Below are 14,660 nucleotides of genomic sequence, written 5' to 3'. Positions count from 1 at the left end.
ACATTTACTGTCAACATTGCCTTGTGAATCTTGTGAACCTTTTTCAGTAGAAATGTGACATTAGCTGAGGGTTTGTCAGCTTCATTGTGCTGTTGTGTATATCTCAGCACATAAAGAACTCATTCAGTTGAACATTGAACATAATTAAACTTTGAAATATTAGTTATTATTTCCCTCCAATTCATAATTTACTCATAAATAATAATCAATTTATCCTGTTCAGTGTCATGGCTAAATTATAATCTATCCTGGCAACACTGAGAGGAATATACCCAAAATGCACACACACACACACAAACACACACACACACACACACACACACACACACACACACACACACACACACACACACACACACACACACACAGTTACACAGTAGCAATTACCTGAGCTAAGGATCACACTGGACCCTGGAGCTGCGATGTGGCAGCAATACCCACTGTGCTACCGTGCTTTCCATAACATGTATACAAATGTAATAAGCAATTAAATAGTGTTTAGGTGAAAAGTTTAAAATCGCTTGTTCAGGATTTCTTGAACATTGATCTCTGTACTGTATGTGTAATTACCGTCTTCAGTGTTGACACTAAAACAAAAGAAATTTAGACTCACTATTATTTACTATTATACTATTATTTAATAAATCTTTTATTTACAAGCTGTATAAGCTGATACTCATAGGACCATTTTTTTGTAGCCACCAAGCTGCTGCAACATGAGCAGAATCTGAAAACTCACTGTGAACAGTTGCATGCCAAACTTTCATCCATTTCATGAATTTCTGTAATATGTTATCAACCTCTTACAATGTGATAAAGAATTCAGAGGATAAATTGACTCTTATTTCCATTTCAGTGTATAATCTAAATGGAGCTCTTGGAAAAAGATAATACAGTGTGATGCGAATTCACAACACAACCAGATAAAGAAAAGATTTTGTACGTGTCTGTCAGGACTGGGAACTGATCACAATGCAAATGACAATAAGTGCAAAGACCTGCATGCAAATACAAAGGAAACATGAGGCAAGCCCTGGAGAGTATGAGGTATGCTGTTGGTATTTGGAGCTGGGACATGATGTCATTAATTCTGAGCTCATTTGGCATGGTGTGGTGTGGGCAAGGCCACCTGCATCGAGACACACAGAGAGAAAGAGAGTGGGAGAGAGAGTAAGAGGCTAATTTCCACAAATCAGCTGAGATTGGGCAGTGAGTGTGGACACATGGAACCAACAGAGCATGAATGTCACATCCTTCTTCAGGACCATTAATCTGCACCGTCATCGATGATGATACCCATCAACATAGTCTGAAGCAAGCCTGCTTCCTGCTCCAAGTCCTAGTCTGCAGATAAATTTAGAGCGTAGCTACACACTGTGTCTAATGAAAACCAGGGAAAAAGACACTGGTTGACACACACATACACACATTCACACTCATGTGGATTCTCCTTTAGGCTGTGAGACAGCTCTTCTTAACCCACATATAATAAAATAGATTGCTTATAGATGTCAAAGGACATGCGGCATGTATTTACGGCCGACCGCTGCACTCCACATGCCGTTATGTCCTCTCTCAGTCCCATTTATCTTTATATGTGTGTGTATGTGTGTGGTATTTACTACAACCTGAGAGTATCCTGCTCTCCTCAGTGTGTTTTCTGTTTGTGCCCACTGCTCCATTAGCGAGGTGATTGGGAGCACCCTTTCTAAAGTGTGGGATAAGGATAAATGCATTATCGCTGCTAAACACACAGTGTGAGGGATGAGGAGGGCATGGCCGTGTGATCACAAGGTCTCAGATGCACTTTGATGAAGGCCAGGCTTGAAACTCGTGCTATTTCTGTCATCAGCAAACTACTGTTTGTGTTTTGGTACGTTACATGGTACATTCGAACTGCTTCATGTCTGATGACTGAAGTTTTTTTTTTTATTCCTCTAATAATATTTTTGCAGTTGTAATAGCAGATATATGGAATGTAATCTTGCTACTCAGTGTAAATAATGTGCATTGTGTGCATCAAATGTACATTTTATTTTGCTTACTGAACGTGTCTTTCGATCAGGCCATCCAGTAGATGGAGCTAGTGTGAAGCCAGGATTGGCGAGATTTATCCTACTCAGCAATAACTCATTCATCCTGACAATGTCATTGTTGCTATACTCCTTCCTGCTGCGGGGTGCTGATAATCTTCTACACACGATTCAGTAGAACTGTCTTTCCGTTCACAATTGCAGCCCCTCAACCAGCACAGAGGGTCCACTAATCCTTCGATTGCTCTACTTAAGAACATCAAATATAGCTCTGATGCAGTCCCCAAGTACACCTTGGGTTAGATAATGTACATCACTGGTGTTTTCCAATTGCAGTAAAGATGCTTCCCAGCACCAGACAAAATGCTGGCAGTAAATCTGGGTTCAACGAGGAAATCAGGACATAGAAACAAGCACAGTTTGTGCACAGTTAATGCAGTTTCTCAAGCAAGAATTGTCACTTTTGGCTCCCAGTTTGAGGCAGGCTGGGACTGGTTTGATGGTGCGATCTCATTAGTATATGGAGCTATTGGGACTGGAGGCGTGGGGTCTGGAACAAGTCGAGGAAGGCCGAGCGAGACTTACGATGCCCTAGTTCCCAGCTTGGGCCTGCCCAGACATGCCAGCATTAAAGGTTTTTCTGCCGAGCTCAGCACATGATAAATGACCACACAGCCTCGGATACACAGCAGTAATGAAATGGGAGGTGGCGGATACACACAGTCACTCTTCCTTTGTAAGCAAGCTCCCTACCCTGCTTTCTCCTCCTCCTTTTTCTTTCTCTTTCTTTCTTTCTTTCTTTCTTTCTTTCTTTCTTTCTTTCTTTCTTTCTTTCTTTCTCTTGCTTACTTGCTTTTTTTGCTTCCTTGCTTGTTTTTCTTGCCTGATTTTCTTCAGGCTTTCTGTCCACCTGTCTCTGTATCTTCCATCTCCTGCTTTTATCTGAGTGTCTGTATTTAACTTTCCACTGCTGGGGATTAGCTAAAGTCTCCTGGTGGATTGCATTATTCTATTATAGTGGGGCTAATAACATTGTAATTGAGGGAAGGCCTTTCCGCAGCGACAGTATTGGTTCTTAAAAGCCTCAATTGTCCTGTCAGTGCCTGGCTTTTGATCTTTTTTGTTGTCTGGCTCTGTGAAGCTCTCATCATGAGACACAGATCAACCCCCCAGCTGAACCTCGGAAGCATAGCTCTCATCTCGCATCTGTTCATTTCTCTCACCGCTGTTCTTTGATATTGAGGAGTTGTTCAGTCTATGGCATTACAGAGCTCAAACCCCAAAAAATGACTGATGTGATAGATTTTCTTCTTCATATCAAATACCACATCCATCTGTGAAATATCAGTTCAGACTCACTTCAGTTCAGACTAAAAGAAAAAGAAGCAGGCATAGACTGAGTCACTGTTGCTGACCCACATGAGTCACTCCTTCTGAGGATATAAGGGTCAAGGGGTTACACAAGCAGGCAAGTGAGTCCCTTGGGCAAACACAGCAGCGAGAGTTTATCAATACATACCCAGGGTTATAGGTCATGACGCAAATTTCAGCCTTGCAGATGGTTACACACAGTCACAGTTGATTAAATCAATGGGGGACAGGTGGAGAAATGAACTATGAAAACTGCAATGAACGTTCCTTCTTTTTTTCCTTAACACCAGGCCAGAGCAACATAACATTAAGCATTTTACAGCCAGTATTATCATAAGAATGTTGTGTTTATTTAATCTATTTTTTAATAAGTGTTACATTTTATAACATTTTCCTGTTAGCACAAAAGTGGTCTAATAAATGTTGAATTTGTGTTGAATGTTTAGAACCGAAGCTACACTGTGGATATTAAAACACAATAAGGATGCTGCACTGTGGATATTCCTCTATTTCATTTAGTGCCTTAAACCATGTCATCGTTATGCTTTATGTTTGCCTAGTTAAAATGTTGATGGTAAAATGTCAGACCATGTCTAAAAGTCTTTAGTACTCGATTTTATTAGTCTTTTTTCACACGTACTCATCAAACTGGTAATACTATTTCCCAGTAACGACATCTCCATTAATATGCTCTGAGAAAGTTAATAATTCCTTCATTCATTATTAGTAACTGATTTATTCTGGTTAGTGTCTCACTGACTTTACAGCTTATGCTCGTAATACAGGGCAGAAGTTAGAAGAATTTTACCTGCGAACTTACACCAGTCCACAACAGGGCATCATTTATAATTAAACAGTTATACACAACAATGGATTAAGTGTAACCACTCCATATACTTGCAAGATTTTAGAACCAGGGGAAACCACAAAACCCGTAGGTGAACACGGAAAGAATATGCAAAACTCCACATAGAAAGTAGAACAAGTTCAGTATATCACAAGGGTACAGATTTTTTGTGCCTTTAATAGGTATCTTTATACTTTTATCACCTCCAGGGAAGTACAGTTAGATATTCCCTTGATTTTAACAGGGACTGAATCAGCATAACTTGAACTTTAAAACTTGCCCAGAAGCTTGTACTAACTCAAGTATCTATGTAAACGCATGGTATGAATTCTTATGAAATCTATACAAAAAACATAATAAATGTAATGAAACGCTGAATATTTCATAAAGGATATGTGTTGCTTTATGTTCATTTTGCCTTTTGTAGCCACTATTTCTTATCTGTACATAACAGCTGACATTACTTCAGTAATTGAATAAATAGTGAATAAGCCAATATTTAGCCAAACGATTTGTTTTCTTAGGGTCAGATGCAAAACACAAATAAGATTAGACTGAGCTGTCATTAGCAACACAGCAACTGTTTTTGTATTGACAAATCTGCTCTTTGTCTTCTCAGTGTCTTTTCCATTTAAATGACATGTGCCTTCAAAGATAAAACAAAAAAAGAGAAAACAAACACTTTCTGTGTTTTATGGTTTATAACTATACCATGTAATGAGTTTATAGAAGGGCAAAAGGTACCCTTGGAGATTGTTAAAGTTAATATAATAGAAGGGAAGACATGCCAGAAGTATTCCAATATAAGTTTCTATTGACTTAAAACTGGAAATAATAATGTGATTAGAATACTATTGTAATATAGAGCTTAACCCACAAAGCAATGTGTACTATAAAGTGCACTCATATATAAGCCGCACCCACTGAATTTTACAAATATTTTTATTTTTAACATAAATAAATTACACTAATGTACTTTACACAGGTTTTAACGAAAGACACATTACACACGGTGTAACGGGTGAAATATGTTTCGCTTCCTTTAGGAGCATAGCGGTGTTTTGGGAATAGCCTGCCACTGCATTTTTCCGGTATTACTGCGTGTGTTCAAGACAAGGATTATGTGTTTATTATTTTCTGATGCTGATTTCAAAATTTCTTTTACTAACCCGTATCGCTGTTGCCAAGAAAAATAAAAAAGCACGAGTTTTGGAAACCTGTCTGTGCTTATATGATTTCTGTTGCAACTGGAGTTTCAACTCGAGCTATCCCTTCACTCAACGCGCTACAACGGCTTGTATCTAAACAGTAGCCTACCAAGTAAGTCATTGTTCACTGTCTTCCTCCTTCCTTTCACCACTATTTCTCTCGGGAGTTTATCTTTTGGCATCATCGTGCATTTAAAAAAAAAAAAAATTCTCCCGATGCCGTGCAGCTCAGAACACAGGTGAAGTGCGTTTTTTCGTTTCCGTTCGGAAATTTCATTGGTCTAATGTTATGTCGCTCAGTTTTTTGGCTTGAACTTTGTGAAACCGGGAAAAACCCAGGAAAAATCCATAAATTAGCCGCTTCATTGTTTAAGCCACGGGGTTCAAAACATAGGAAAAAAGTAGCGGCTCATAGTCCGAAAAATACGGTATATCACCCATAATAAATTGTCTTATTTTACTGAATGTCATCAATCAGATTTGGTCAGTGATTGAGTGTGTAACCAAAGCCTCTCTATTAAATATGGGCAGCATTTTTTTTTTTAGGAATTAATAAACACAATCAGTATGCAATACCTAACAGTGCTATTTCATTAAAGCACTGAATTGCCTCATGCCCACACATTTATCCACCAGACCAGGCAAAATGATTGTGTAACACAGCAATTTTACGAAAGCTCTGTGCACCAGAGTTCCACCGTGACACCACAAATTGCCTTAAGCACCCTGAATAGCAGAAATAAACAAAGCCCAGTTTGACTCGAGGCATAACTACACTACAGTACATGGGCTAATTAGAGTCCAGCTTCAGTTCAAAGCACTTTTCATTAGCAAAAAATAAATAAATATACACTGAATACGCAGACCCACATTAAAGATTGTCACCAAAAGGCATATTATATTTATGACTTTATATTTATTCATGCTGAATATGGTAGACAAGCAACAGTCATTTCAGAAATCCAATCAATGTATTTTCTGTATTTACTCTTTAAATTAAAAAAATATATATATATATTTATGACCATAGATTTTTATGAAAGCATCCATACTTTATGCAATTATACAATTAGCAAATCATGTGGCAGCAGCTTATGTGAAAAACTTCACATCAAAATAATGGGGAAAATGTCTCAAAGTCTGTAGAGTTGAATGACAGAATGGCATGAACAACAAACCAAAAATAAAAACATAGATTGGGCAATAGTTCTATGAATAAAAACATATTGTTGATATGAGTGGTAAAAAACATGGTTGATTTAAGATGCTAGGAAGACTGTAATAACTTATTTACACAAAACAGCATGCACAAAACTTCAAACATTGAGGTGAATGGCATACAGCAGAAGCAGAAGACCACATTGGGTGCTATCATTGGCACAGACTCACCCAAACCAGCACTGAAAATCACATGGTCTTTTTCTAATCTTCAAATGTCCAGATTTGGTGACTCTGATAGCCTGAGATTCTTGTTCTTAACAGGAGTAGAGCCGGATCTGCTGTTGTAGCACAATAAAAAATTTAATAAAAATAAAACTAGATAAATGCAGTTTATTATTATTATTATTATTATTATTATTATTATTATTATTATTATTATATGCCTTATCAGCATTATTGTAGAGTGATATGAATTACTGAGCAGGACACTCACACTCCTCCCCTTTACCAACACCCTGCTCACCAGCAGTTAAACACTATAAACAATACTCTCTAAACAGAAACCCAACAGGGTCCTAACTAATCGATAGAATAGTAATTTATTTATTAGGGTAGGAATAATATATCATTTGTTTATTAGGGTAGAAATACATCAAGTTCAACAAGCAGAATGGAACATTCTGTTGTACTGTGAGAAATTATGAATTCATTAAAATCCTATCCAAGGAAATTTCAAAATAATGTTACCTTTTGACTGAGAAAGATTTAGTTGAAGGTACAGTACTATCAATGAACAGACCAATGCCTTCTATATATAAAACATTTTTATGATATTGGGAGATACAAAATTAATGCCTTGTAAATGGATCCTTGGATTTCTCAAATGCTGGAACACCCACATTAATTCAACAATGATAACAATATTAATAAAATATCAATGTACTAATAAAAAATTATTTATTGCCTAATCTGGCAATGCCTGGGTGCTAAGCAACAGACTAAGCAGAGCAGGTGTACACAAGTGTCGGCTAGATAACCTTTTTTTCATCAGCGGTAGATAACTGCTCTGAACAAACCAGATAGAATATAAAGAGAGCATAAGGAAGAAATGGGAGGAGGCCAGAAATAGAACAGCAGTAAAAAAAAAAAAGGGGGGGGGGGGGGTTCAGTGTAGGAATAGTTCATGCAGTGGAGAGGTACTGTCTGACCAGATTTTCATCCTGTGTTTTTTACTTATTCATTTTTATTATTATTTTTTTATAAATGTCATTTTTAACATGTCCTGCTCATGCAATGCAGATATTATTACCAAGTAGACTTTATTACTCACGACGTAGCTTATTAAATATAATAATACAGATCAAGGCAATCCCTTACGAGGGAAATATCAAGGTCCGTGACGTCGGAGTGACGTGGGGCCGCCTTCCCGTGGGCTCACCACCTGCAGGAGGGACCGTAAGGGACGGTGCAGTGAGGATTGGGCAGCAGTCGAAGGCGGGGGCCTGCTTAGACTGCTGCCTCCGCGACCCGGATTACGGATAAGCGGGAGAAAATGAATGAATGAATGAAGATCAGGGCAAATCAGACCTAGTTAGCGCTAACTGAGGCAAGCATGCAACCATGTATGGGCCATGTAGCAGTACAATACCCTGCTTGAGAGAGTGATTACAGAAAGAATTTATTAATAAAATAAACATTTATTTTAAGGCATGCAATGTGCTGGGATGCTTCAATTAAATTAAATAGTCAATCGTGGCTTATTGGGACCGGGGTGTGTGTGTGTGTGTGTGTGTGTGTGTGTGTGTGTTACCTGCTCTCTCCTGCTCTGTTTCGCTTACTTATAAGGCAATAATGGGGTATGGCCTGGAATATACCAACTGCACCTCTGCTGCTGGCTATAAAACTCTGAAATGTCTTTGCAGTAACATCCACCCACTGCTCATGTTGAAATTAGACCCATGTGCCAGGACATAGTACTGTATATGGAGCGGCTGTCACAGAATTGGAGGTGGGTGCAATTGTGGATACGTATAAACCTTTTAATACTAATTCCAATTTGACAGGCATTCACACAAGCTGTAAGTCATCACCCAAAAAACACATATTATAATAATAAAAAAGGGCAAAACCAGATCAGAGTAAAGATGTAAATGTATTTAAATGTAAAAGTATTGATATATAAAGTATACACAGAGATAATGAGCATAAAGGGTGGTTATCCTGCTCTGGTTATAGCCTGACATGATAAGGTTCTTTTATAACTGCACATACAGTATTAGATAAATGCAATGAGGAGTGGAGCACACCAGAATTTTAATTAGAGGCTTTCATTTTGAGTTCTTCAAACTGCTCTGGGAATTCCCCACTATATGTATATGGCTTGAATGTGTAAATAACAACATGCTTAAAGCCTGTGTCCTTATTCTTGTAATAAATACAGCTTGGTTAAATTATGGTTACTCCTTTAAGCAGGGATAGTTAACTGGTAGAATGGAGTCTGGAAGTGGATCGGACAAAATATCCAATAATACTTTGGTTAAATATAATTAATACTGTATTGCTTGGTTCTGTAAAAAAAGAAACTGGCCACAGTACTACATCTACATTACTTCTGCTACTTTTGTACATTATCATTCACCTGTGTTCCATTTCCATGTTTTGTTGGTACTGCCAAGCAGTGTTGTGTGAAAGAACACAATATGACACTTTAGGCAAGATACCAACTGGCATACTTCCTGCATATTTCCAGTGACAGGACACACCAGCACTATTAAGATCTACAAAACCATTCCATTCTCACATCATGATGACTTCTGCAAGGCTCGAATAGGTTTAACCTTTAGACTATCAAGACTTACAAGCTACACAAAGACATGTAGAATGATCTTATCTTTAGCTTCACACCTGCATAAAGCTGATGCACCATCAGGACCATGTTCTTTTTGTGCCTTTAATCTTATCCTGACTTTGACTGGGAAAGAAAAGTATAACTGTGTGTTCGAGGCAGTGGTGAGTAGTACTGGAGCGCCACAGGCATCTGTCCTGTCTCCTTTTGTCTTCACTCTCTACACATCGGGCTTCCAGTACAGCACCTGCAGGAGTTTTTTGATGACTCCTCCGTTGTAGCATGCATTCACACTGTGGATGAATCAGAAGGCTGTTGGTGGGCAGTACAAACACCTGCAGCTTAACATCAGCAAGACAAAGGAACTGCTGGTGGATTTACTGCATGTTAGGGAGCCCATTAAATCAGACACTATCCATGTGAGGATGTGGAGATGCAAAGCCTAAGGGTTTCCCTAATTAACAGACTGGACTGATAACACTTAAGCACTATGGAGGAAAGGCCTGAGCAGGCTCTCCATTCTGTGTAGGCTCAGTTATTTATATGTTAGCTGCATGCATCTGATTTATTAGCCGATTTTTCCAGTATCCTTTCCTGTTCTGGGGCCTGTTGTGGGACAGCATTACTGCAGAGTACATAAAGAGGCTCAATAAGCTGATCATGGAGGCCAGAACCTTCACAGCATTAAGTTTAAACAAAAAGACATAGAGAAAACCACCAACTGTGGTGGTTTCAATTACAGTGAGAATCATTTCTGCCCACTTCTGTCAGGTTCCCTAATGCCTCCTCCCAGCATGCACAATGCCCGGTTTTTCTCAGGATGACCAATGGAATATAATGTCACTATGCAAAATATCCACTTGCTACAGTATACAACTCCAATTTATAGCCTTATTAAGAGTTGCACTCAATGATATTTATTTTCTTTCAGAGTAAAAGCCAAAGCCTCATATCCCATACAACACTCTGTGTGTATTTCAGTGGATGTTACATACAAATAATGTATTTGTGTACTTTGTCTAATGTGTGTTCTGATATTTTTGCATCAGTTTGTGTGTATGCCTAAAATGTGTAAAGTATGTGTATCTTATATTTTGACTAATGGAATCACTATTAATAAATTCATTCATCCATCATATAACTGCATTTATTAGACTTTTCTGATTACTCTGATTCCATATGCCTGACATAACGTTCTAGGATTTACTTAGGTTCATAAGCCAGACTTTTAGTTTTCTTTAGAGAGTCTTATACCTTCATTGCTACTTTTACAGGAAGAGGTTATTTGACTAACCAGTCATTATTTAAAATAAAAAATTTTTTTGCTTTAGGTTATGATTTGGATAGAATGATCTTAAAGCATCTGGGATTTGGCACTGTGTTTTGTGTACAATCAATAACACCCCCACCCCCACCACCACCACCCTTCCTCTGCACCATGAGTACACCATGCAGATGACAAATAACTTCACCAAATGCCTCTGGTTCAAGGTTACAGTAAACAATCTGTCTTTAAAAACAGATCTACCTGAAGAATACAGTATAGAGACAATAAAACTGTACAGATGTCACTATTGTGTTAACATGCGTTACTAATCAAACTATCTTTTTTCAATCTTGTTGCTCTGAAAAGCGCAAACAAGACCTGCATTACTACCGGCACTTGAGGTTTACACAGACACACTATGGGAGTTATATTTATTTATTTCATTTGTCTTGCTAATTACCTGCTCTTAATTGAATGTTGTCACAGTAGAGACAGAGCCATCTGATGCTGCCAGCTGAGCTGCCATCTGACCAAAAGTCCTAACTGCACAAGAAACCCTGTTATCCTTGTATGCAAGCTCCTTTTGACCATGAAGAACCGACTTCTTGCTAGTAAAAGCAAATGATTTATTATATAATGGAAAATTTAAATTTTTAATGTCATGATGTAAAGCATTCCAGCAAAGGCACTGCAAAGACCCAGTTATTACAATGAGGATTTCATTAAAGAAACAGCGATAATCAGACCTGCAGGTCTTCCCTACGACAACAAACGCTGCATCATTACAGGCTAAACACTGTGTGTGTGCTTGTGTGTATGCGCACGTGTGTTTAGCTGGGATAAATTAATGCCAGTAAAAATGGACTCTTCAAAGCCGAGCCTCAGAGACATGCTGTTGATTGAAGAGAAACACCGCAGTCTGTTCACCAACACATTGGTTAAAACAGGATGTTCAGCATGCTCCTACACTATGCCATACACAAATGCACATTCAAGTATGAAAGAAGCCAGACAGGCAATCAATTAAATACAAAGCTAGCATATATTCACATGTTCCACCCATCAGCATGTAGTATAAACTCACTATCCCCCTCTAAAAAGAGCAGGGGTTATGTGTTAAATTCAAATAACATGCTTTCACGTAACAGGGTAATAGTCAAATAAGATGAAAAAAGGAATGAATATTTTGTGTAAGAACAAGCAAATAGACTCCTGCATACCTTTTCATACTTCATACTGTATATATAGTATACTGTATATCTAGTGATACCTACCTACTTTCAGAGAAAAAGGCCATTTGAGTGGTACTGCAGCTGGCCAATGACAGACCTATTTCCGTAAGGCAGAATTGACATCAGAAATGTAAGATTATCTTGTTTCTTAAATAACTTTATATAGATAAAGATGGCTTTCATGTACATGACATTAATAAGTATATCTCGCTTTGAAGAATTTCTGATGTGGTGTTCAAAGGTTTGTTTGTTAAGCATGCAGTGGAGGTTAAAGCTCTGGGTTAATAGATAGAAAGCCGAGCTCTGCCAGACTGCAACAGCTGGGCTCTTGAGCATGGCCCCTATTCCGAGCAGCTATAGGGGCACTGACTATGCAAAGAAAATAAATTCATCATACTCTAATATACATGTGGAGCCATGTGCGTGCTTATTTTTTTCTTTTTTTCCAAATTTTGTATTCTTCTTGGAAGCTGGTCCAAACAAGGGGATAGACACAAAACATGTATATAGACTGCAATCAGCAACACTGAGGATTATGACAAGCTGTTTTAAGAAAAATACAATATCAGATGCACCCTGAGTATTGGGACATCTGGGACAGAGGCTAGTCTCTGAAAAGTATCCAAGTATTGCAGTAATGGGAATACTGAGGTAAACAAGTTTATCTAGTAGTTCAATTGATATCCTGTGGGTGGAACCCATATCCTGTTACAAGCCCAGCATATCCATTAGCTTGATTTATAACTTGCTCTATATACACCTCACATATTTATATAAAGTCTACAAATGTGTGTGCATTTAAAGGATAAGCCATCATATTTGGAATATACTTTGAATTAACTAAATGATCTAAACATTAAAAGTACTTAAATGTGTTTAGCATTGTTTTTTTCCAATATGATATAAAATTGGGAGAATCAGCCATCTGGGTTTGGTCTGGATTGGACTGCTTGATAATAATCATGTTCAATTATCTTTTGTTTGCTAGCTAAGGCTATCCTGGCTCTGCAGTGTATTATGTTTACACTGTGATTTGTTTTCTTGTTACCATATACCACACTAAAGGTCAAGGTCTAAATGGTCAAGGTCTTTGCTGTCATAGTAACCTCAGTCAGGCCTCACTCACTCATTCATATTCACTAACCGCTTTATTCTGGTCAGGGTCACAGTGAAAAGCCTTGATCAGGGAAAAAGAGGGTGTGGGAAGGGAATCTACACTGCTTGGACAACAGTGTAGTCTCAATAGAGTTATATTAGCTAGTGCATGCACATGAACACAGGGAGAACATATGAAACCTCAAACAGGCAGTAACCTAATCTCTGGATTGAACTGATAACCCTGGAGCTGTGATGCAGCAATGCTACCCACTACAGTCTGCAATATGTTTATTGAACATTCTGATTAACTGCCACATTTACATCATATATTATTTCACCACTAAAAAGATACAAATCTTCCAACTTCAGACATGCACTAATATCTTATATTGTCCAACAGTTATTCAGAAAAAACGGCTGTCGTATTACCTGAACCCTCACCAAACATTATAAGTGACAGTTTGTACATTTCTGACAAAAAAAAACTCTTTAGCTGAAAACATGAAGATAAAGTAAAGAAAAGATGTTAGTGTTGTGTGGTGACACATAGCAGAAGTCGTGAGCAGTAGTCGAGGTCAACAGTGTACTTAGAAAGATGGATCACTTCACACCACACAACAGGGTTTCACAGCACCACATGAGCTTTTGGATTCACTGGAAATCGATGGGTTCTCTCACTTTAATTACGAGCTGAATAACTCCATATCCATGAAAGCATATTAATAATGGAGAAAGTCGCCCGAACTCTGGAGCCATTAATGGCTAGTGCACTGCAGCTAATGCATCTTTTTAATAGTGTGCGGAAGTCCCATTGCTTATAGTGACAGGCATCTTCTCCCCCTAGGGCCCTTCCTTTCTCATACTTAGTGATGTAAAGAGGCAAGGCAGGAAAATTAAGAGATTCTCTTGAAAATCTCCTGTTAACCCTAATTATGTATACCTCTGATATATATATATATATATATATATATATATATATATATATATATATATATATATATATATATATATATATATATATATATACTGTAACGTGTGTGTGTGTGTGTGTGTGTGTGTGTGTGTGTGTGTGTTAAACACTTATTTAAAGCATTATGCAGCCAATGCCAAAGTTAATCACTTATCTTGATGTAAGTAAATTTAAATGAATTACATATTCACTGTCTTCTGCTACAGTCTTTACACTTTGCCCTCATAAAAAAGATTTAGACTAAGCCAGACTAATTAAAGTTCCTGATCTATTTCTGGTCTACACTAAGAGGGTCCAGCAGCAGGTTCACTTTTACCTTATGTTTTATTTGGTATAATATATTTCACATATATTTTGATATATAAAACATTATATGCATCATTTTTAAACCATAATCATAAATCACAGCCTCAGTTTACTGCTATATATTGCTCCAAGGTTGCAATGGCTACAATAATTTGTGGTAAAAGTTTTTAACATTTGACTTTTTTTTATAGGGTGATGGCTTAGCATTAAAAAGCAACATAGCTCACTTATTAAACGGAAAAAGTTTGCAAAGCTTAAATATAAACAAAGAGAAATTATATAAGGTGGTGGATATTGGGTGGTTCCATGAAATTCCGGAGTA

General features: G+C 37.7%; 1 protein-coding gene across 1 annotated transcript in view; it reads right to left on the bottom strand.

Moving 5' to 3' along the window:
• The window catches only part of nalf1b (NALCN channel auxiliary factor 1b), a 113,573-nt gene that overhangs the window by 8,670 nt on the left and 90,243 nt on the right, over positions 1–14,660 (bottom strand). The gene's annotated exons all lie outside the window — the stretch shown is intronic.

Source organism: Silurus aristotelis (genome assembly GCF_946808225.1).
Source record: "Silurus aristotelis genome assembly, chromosome: 3".
Lineage (NCBI taxonomy): Eukaryota > Metazoa > Chordata > Actinopteri > Siluriformes > Siluridae > Silurus > Silurus aristotelis.
This window is presented reverse-complemented; position numbering and strand designations above follow the sequence as displayed.